Here is an 8,715-nt window from a genome sequence, read left to right as displayed (position 1 = left end):
AGATACCAAGCTGAAAGTATCAAAGCTAGTTTGCCATGCTCAGTATGAAAAAGGCACAGGTCTATCAGACATTGACGTCAGTGTTATATCCTGCAGGCTGAGGGAAAGCAATGTCTCTTACTCTCACTGAGAGCTTCATACAGCAGCATCAGGTGTGGATGGAGATTAACAAGACAAAAGTCAGTGGATGTGTGAAATATCAAGTCACAGACATTTATGGCATACTAGCTGCAACATTTATCAACCCACTTCACCCAAAACCACCCCACATTTTAAAATGAAGATCAGGCACATAAACATCTTTTGAGTCGATATTTATGATATTATCCATTCCAATCTGATTGCATCCTTGAAGTAAGTGAGGTAAAGCCTTCAACCGTTTCCCTGTGTATTTACCTTACAGTTACCCGAGAGAGCCCTGCAGAGCAAAAGGGTTAATTTGTGTGAGCCACACCTCACCATAAGCTTTGGTCTTGTGATCAGGGAACTAAAACAACTAGAAACCCCCTGACACTCATCCAACCACTGTGGTGAACATGAGACACAAACATGAGCAGTGATGAGGAAGAGAAAGTGAAAGAGTGATAGTGGCTTTGTTTGTGTGTGTGTGTGTGTGTGTGTGTGTGTGCAATCACTGAATTAGCAGAAAAAAGCATCAGAAGAGGCTTTGTTTGATGCTTGGTGCGTATTTCCACTGTGATGCTGACATATTCAGGTGTCCTTAGGCCCACCCAGATACCATTATTTCTATTTTATCATTCAGTAAGTACTTTTTGAAGTAGTAGTTGAAATGTAGTGCTGAATTGAACATACATACAAGACTGTCAGTAAGCACATATGCTTCAGTATGAGCTATAGCAATCATAACTAAAAAAATAAACCTGAATTTGGCATTATTAATGTGACAAACATTACATCTAGTTATATGAGCATTACTCTCTTCAGGGAGCTGTGGTGGCGCACAGCTAAAGTAACAGACCTTGATGCAGGCATGAGTTTCTTTTACAGTACAGTGAGGTCTGGGGTTCGAGGTCTGCCAAAGCCGAGTTTGGCCGGCTCTTGTGGAGTGGCATAATTGGCTTGCGGCTCCAAGGGTTAGTAGCAGGGGTGATACAAGTGCTCGGTTCAGACAATTACCCATAATGATCACGAGTGTTGTACAAGTAACTGGATCATTATCAGTGATCGGAGAATCGGCCTACTTTACTTATTTACTTTTTACATTGGCTGCAGTAGCTGTACATCAGTGAAGAATGTGTAACATAAAGTTAACACTGTTTCCTGATAGGCCAGTTCCTGCCTGGTTCCTCCCCCTAAAAATTACTGCCTGCTGCTGTTTTCCTCACTTCTCACTTGTGCATGTCAAGAGACTGTTGTGTGAACTTGTTCCTATCATAGATTAAGGATGTAACTACTTAAGTAGTATCTTGTCATAGTGTTCAAGATCGAAAACCTGAGCGAACATATTGAAACTTTTTTCTGTAGCCACGAGCGTTAGCTATGTTCTGGGTTGTATTATATAGACATACCCCAAACATTTCAAAGCATGAATGGTGACGGTTTGTATGGAGTGAGTTTTCTACCTGGGTCAGACTTACTGCCGGTCGGGGTTGTTAAAGAAATCAATCATTCTTGAAAGTACAGTGTTTTAATGATCATGTCAATTAAAACATTTTAGCTCCTAATGGTGATGGAGCTGAATTGAAATATGCCTGTTTATTACAAACTGGCACATCCTTAGACCGGATTAAATCCTATCTCTCTGGCCGGTCCTCCCAGGTGACCTGGGCTGGAAGAGTGTCAACCCCTCGCGCCCTTGTTACAGGAGTCCCCCAGGGCTCAGTCCTCGGCCCCCTCCTCTTCTCCATTTACACAAAATCCCTTGGCCCTGTTATCTCTGCTCATGGCATCTCATATCATTGTTATGCCAATGACACCCAACTCTTTCTCTCCTTCCCCCCATCGGACTCACAGGTCTCTAAAGCAACCGTCTGGCACCTCCCCCTCACCACATCTGCACTTCTCGCTCACGACTGCTGTCTGTCCTGGCCCCACGGTGGTGGAATGACCTCCCTGTGGATGTCAAAACGACAGTCTCTGACCTCTTTCAAATGCAGACTGAAGACTCATCTCTTCAGGCTGCACCTTTCCCTCCCTACCTCGCCACCATGATTAGCCTTGTATATGCTATAGACTATAATGGCACTTATATAGTTATATATAGATATTGTTGTCTTTTGTATTAGCTATTGTATTGTTGTACTCGGGGTATTCTAGCTGCCAGCCGTGGTATGCTAGTTTGTAAGTTGATGTATTCTTCAAGGGCTCCAATTGTATCTGTATGGTCATGCTAGGACTTGGAACTGTACTGTCCTCTTGGGTCCTCTTCACACTTGTTTGATCTGCACTTCATTGTACGTCGCTCTGGATAAGAGCGTCTGCTAAATGCTTTGCAAAATGCTTTGCAATGTAATGTAATGGGTATAAACTTATTGGCTCGGGTGGACCGATTTTGGATAGGAACACAAAAGATGGCATGAACACAGCACAAGGAAGTAAACTTAGGGGGCTACTTTAGGCTTACTGTACTGTAGTGTGGGCGACGGATAAACGTCATGTGATAGCAAGGTATGGGGCAGATTTGTTCCGACGTTAACTTATTTTGAAACATACCGATAATCCATGCGTGCCCAGGGTATTGCCTCTGTCACACAGGAGTGTGGTTGCCGGTCACACAAGTGTTTGTGACTCACGGTATGTTATTTGAGTGATTTTTACCTGCATCATTATATTTATGTAACAAACTGGGACGGATGTGTTGTTTAGGAGTATGGTGCTTTAGGACAACATGGGTGTGTGTTTAAAGAGGCGAGTGTGACAGCAATGCGGATAGTGGTTCTGATACGAACAGGCAGGTGGCTCAGCTGAAGGTGTTCCTTGTAAAATTGTTCATGCACGTTGTATATCATTGTATATAGGCAGTTAGGTGACACTGCCACATTATAAAAGTTTGATAATAGTTGTTTGTTCATTTAAGTCTGCTATTCTAGCTCTAAGCGCATTTTCAAAAGCAAGGATGGTGATGTATAATTTGGCATCCGCTTTTTCTCTGTCTAGCTAACGTACACATTTAAATTACTTCAATCACATTTCCTTTCTACCAAAACATCAGCCCAGCGCATATACTGCATAATCCAGCTATGACCAGCGTGAGATACCCATCTGTTTCAAAACATAGCTTGAGCTGGTCAAACCATGTTGAGTATGGAGCTGCTCTAACTGGTCAACCAGCTGTTTCAAAACCTAGCTTAAGCTGTTTTTTCAGCAAGAGATGATATTCCCTCGCAAAGCTGGACAGGGATGCAACATCACAAGCGACCAGAAAACAATAATATTGTGAGTTTTTGGCTCTGTGTTTCTTGTCTTTGGATAAAGTAAGGTTTCAGATCACCCCTGCAAGCTGCTATTCATCATGAAACATGAAACTCAAACAAAATTAAATTGGCATTACAATTTTACTTAATTCAGTTAATCTCAGTCTAAAGGAACTATATTGTCATTCTATAATTTCCTGTTTGACTAGAGTATAAAAAGTGTGGTAGCAAGCATGTGCAAACCCCTTGTCATCCATCAGCATGGGAAAAGCCAAAGAATTGTCAATTCAGAAGAGATAAATGGTAATTGACCATCACAAGTCTGGTAATGGGGACAAAAAAAGTACCACTTAGCACTGTAAGGGCATATATACATACAATATATGGAGTGGTTACAATCTTGCCAGAAATAGGATGCAAGTGCACGTTGTCCCCAAGGATGGTGAGGAAGGCCATAATGAACCCATAATGATCACAGTTTAAGAATACCAGAAATTGGTTGCATCTTGGGATCACCAAGTCTCAAAAAGAACAACAAAATGGCACCTCTTTGGAACTCTTTGGAACAGGGGTCTCCAATCTTATCCTAAAAGGGCCGGCGTGGGTGCAGGTTTTTGTTTTAACCCAGCAGTAACACACCTGATTATACTAATGAACTAATCGTGGTCTTTAATCAAGACCTAGATGAGTAGAATCAGCTGTCTTAGTCCTGTGCTAAAACAACAACCTGGACACACACCGGCCCTTTCTGGATAAGATTGGAGACCCCTGCTTTGGAAGGTGGCACGACGACAACCTTTACTGAGCACAATAAACAAAACCAACCATTTGGAGTTTGCCAATCCTCATTGGAATTATGACTGAAAGAAATTGCTGTGGTGAGATGAGACCAAAATACAAGGAGGATAATATATACCTACTGTCAAATATGGAGGTGGGTCATTGATGTTTTGATGAGATGCTGCCAGTGGTCCAGGGGCACTATTTACAATCAATGGCGCAATGAATTCAACAAAGTACAAAGTATTCTGGCAGAACATGTAGAGTTCATCGGTAAATTCTCCAGAAGGACCATGACTCCAAACATACATCAAAATCCACACAGAAATTAATAAGTTAAAATAACATCCATGTTTTGCAATGGCCATCTCAGTCTCCAAACTTAAATCGCATCAAACCTGCGGTCTGAACTAAAGAGGGGAGTCCATAAGTACAAACCTGAGCATATCAATGATTCTGTGATCAATGAAATCCTCATATTTATTAGTAGTTTTGAGGGCCCTGTGAGTCAGGGTCCCAGGAATCATCCTAACCCCCCACAATGGTGGCCCATGGTGTGCGGTCTATAAGAGAATTCTAACCCTCTTGATTGGCTCACACTCACCCTGATTTCAAATCAATAAGGTTAGATCAAATGGGTTGGATATTATGACTCAAAATCTTGTTGTGTGAGGGGAATGGAATAGAATCTTGAGTAGCAACAAGCAAAAGCCAATGAGAATAGCTTGGCAATAGCCAATCTGACTGGAAAGCAGAATTTTCATTTTACATTAAGTAACGTTAGATCCCGCAAGTTTCTGAGAGATCCCATGTTCTGAGAATCGTGACTTGTCGTCATGAATATAAACATTAAGTGTGTGAAGCTGTGTGTGTTTCGAAAGAAATCTGTGAAATCTTATGTTATGTATGGGGTCTCTGATGTCTTGTCCTATTCCCAGTCATTATCACAAGTTAAGTACATTAGAAGGTGTAATACAACATTTTGTGAAATGGTATGCTTCATGATTGCCTCAGAAGCAATTAAAATGAACCGATTTTGGACAGGAACACAAAAGATGGCATGAACACAACACAAGGAAGTAAAATAAACGCTGACGTGCATGTCTCATCCTGTGCTCATTACACAAATTGGATGAAAAGCAGGCTGTTATTTAGGATGATGACAAAACGACAACAAAAGATCAGAAACCACAATGGAATTGTTTTGAGGAACAACTGTCATTACCACCATTGGTCCATAATAAAAGAATGATCCACTACAGACCAATGAAAAGTGCAATCATGACATATTCTCCTGTTGCCAGGTAGAAAGATCACAGCTGACAAGCCATTTCTATACCTTATGTACAGGAAAACGACTTTGAGAGTAGTGAAGTATGACATCCCAGGACTGAATGGAGTTTACTTGGTTTAAAGTAAAACCCTCACTTTGATTTAAATACAAAATCATTACAAATGAGACATCAACACCATGTTCCGACTGCAATGCCTCAATACTCATATGAACGACATGAGAAGTTTTTGAAGAAATTAAATCCAAACCACCATTCTTCATACTGATATAGTTCATACTTTATACTGACAAGCACCCACAGGAACCAGAAGCCAGCAGGGGTTTTCTGATTATTATTTTGAGGAACAAACACATTACAAGCATTTTTCTATTACTGACCAATGAACAATACAGCAATGAGTGATATTACTGTTGCCGGGTAGACTGATACCAGGTAAGGTCATCAGTTGCTTGCACAATTACAGAGCACTGACTTTTAAAGAATCGACAATCACTGAAATTCAGACAGATCTCCTGCTTGTCCATGGTAATATAAAAGGTGCCTCAAAGAGCCACAGATTTTCGTTATCTGGCTGAGAATAGTAACCACAAATGATTTGACTCCATTGAATATGAAGATTAGACCAGGTTTGCAGGTAGACGTTCAAAATAGGAAAAACATTACTGCTGGTACATGGCACCCCCTGGTGGTACTAAAACCATACTTGTACTTTTCATGCATCATCTTGGATTTGCGATTATGATTAGACTGATATCAAAGCTGCCTGAGGTTAGGCAGATTTTTGTCAGATGTTTTGTTTTTGTTTTTGGAGGAACAATGTCAGAGTAAAATGTTTGCCATTTGTTGAACACACAAAAAAATAATCTAGTTCATGGCGAATCAAAAATAAATACATTAACTGGGAGGGCTACATAGCTCATCATTACAATGTGTTCTACAATGTAGAATTCAATAAATGCCAATAAATTCAATAAAAGTGTGGTGAAATCACACTACAGTTCATGGGCTCATGTAAAAACATTTTCTTATGCTTATAAAATTCTCTTAGCTTTCTTCATACAAAGGGCTCATATGAATGTGCTACGCTAAGTGTGAGTGTGCCACGTTGGATTAAACAAAAGCATCTAACTTCAGACGGTATTGTAGGTGGGTTTCACCGGAATGAGATTAACAAGAACAAAGACCTGACTGATACCTGATTGGGTAGACTGGGTTCATTCATTTTTGAAGGGAAAATGCATTTCATAAAACATCTGAGGCAAGAAATAAGCAATGCAGTTTCTGAATTTGATTAATTGAGTTCTGTGCTAGGCGACTTGCACTGCAAAGGCTCGTTTACATGACTCGTACAGCAGGTCAGGACCCTTCGTAAATGTCACTCCAACCTTACAAAAACTTCAAAAGAGAAAATTGGTGAATGAGCCAAGTTCTTAAAACACTAGTTTTAAGAGATTTAAGAACAAATACAGTGGATAGAAAATGAATACACCCCCATCAATATTTTTATGTCTTTGTCACGGAATGTAAATTCAATGGATTAAAATGGGACTTGTTTTTCCCTGACCCAAAGAACACAACATACCATATGAATGCAGTGAAATTATTTTTATTTGGAAGAAAAAAAAAAAAAAAAAAGGGCATTTCATGGACAAAACAGAAATCTCCTAATTTTTTAAGTATACACCCACCTGAGTCAATACTTGGTGGAAGCGCCTTTGGCAGCAATTACAGCTACCAGTCTTTTTGGGTAGCTCAGCACAAAGTTGGCACACCTGGACTTGGAGATATTCCCCCACTCCTCTTTGCAGAACTGTTCAAGCTGGGAGAGGTTTGTTGATTTGCGCTGATGGACAGCAACCTTCAAGTCATTCCACATGTTTTCAATTGGATTTAGGTCAGGGCTTTGGCTTGGCCATTCCAGCACATCCACCTTGTTCTTTACAAGCCACTCAGTGGTAGCTTTGGCCTTGTGCTTTGGGTCATTGTCGTGCCGGAATATGAATTTTGGACCCATTCTCAGTCTCCTTGCAGACTTCTTCAGGTTCTTCTCCTGAATATCCCTGTATTTGGCCCCATCCATCCTCCCTTCAATGTTGACAAGTTCCCCAGTCCCTTTAGATGAGAAACATCCCCATAACATTATGCTGCCACCACCATGCTTCACAGTCAGGATGGTGTTTTTTTGGTGATGAGCGGTGTTGGGTTTTTGCCAAACAGAGCGTTTGGCATTCATGTCAAATAGTTCTATTTTGGTTTCATCAGACCACAAAAAATTCTGCCAGTTTGTTGCAGGTTCCCCAAGGTGTTCTTTTGCAAATTTCAAGCAGGCCTTGTCGAGGACCCGGCCCTAGGCCCCCCTGATGAGAGATTGACAGGGATGGGTTAGGAAGGAATGCATTGTTAACCCCTCGCACACGCCATTGAGGTGGTAGTAAGCACGCCCGTAAGAGGAAAAATATGTGGTTCAGAGATAATGAGCAGCCATACTTGTCAGTAGAGGAGTCTGAAGTCGGGGGACTTAGATTTAGGGTTTTAAGGAGCAAGGTTAAAGTTCTGACTGAGGCCATGCATAGAATGAGTTCCAGCATAACCTTGGAGGAGATTCAACATGCTGAGCGAGCAGTCGGGGAATACCCCAAAAAGATAAGGAAAACGGAAGGGATGTCAATACCGAAAGAATATTAAGAGGCTTTAAGGGCCTTCCTGATTATAATCTGATAATTTATTGGATAGATTCAAAGGACTGACTGTAGAAGAGTTGGGGGATGATTTACACTCAGCTATTGGCTGGATGTCCTTTGTAGATCCCTTAAGGCGCCGCAGAGAGGGGCACCTGAAGAGTGTGTTGAGATGTTGGAGGGCACTAACTTCTGGCTTGTATGAAGTCAAAGTTTGGAGAGAGTCCAAGGAGAGATTATGACAGGGAGACAAATACCAGTGATGAATAGGTTCATTGAAAAATTACATAAGAGCTAGTGTTTTTCCACTCGTATATAGAGATGGTGGAAATTCCCAACCGGAGGGGCACATAAGATGAAGTTTTGCTGAAATTTCTTTTGAGGTATGAGAAAATGACAGTGGGACAAACAGAAGTGATGAATATGGTCATTAAAAAGTTGCATAAGAGATAAATGTCTTCCCACTCGATATATTGGGGATATTTCTTATCAAAAAAAGGTACACTCTTATACAGAAAAAGGATATATAAGGAATAAGCTTTTAGACCTTAGGATAGCATCTTAGAATTTTGCTTCAGAAGATATCTA

This window comes from Conger conger, chromosome 1 (genome assembly GCF_963514075.1).
Source record: "Conger conger chromosome 1, fConCon1.1, whole genome shotgun sequence".
Classification (NCBI taxonomy): domain Eukaryota; kingdom Metazoa; phylum Chordata; class Actinopteri; order Anguilliformes; family Congridae; genus Conger; species Conger conger.
Note: the sequence above shows the minus strand (reverse complement) of the source record.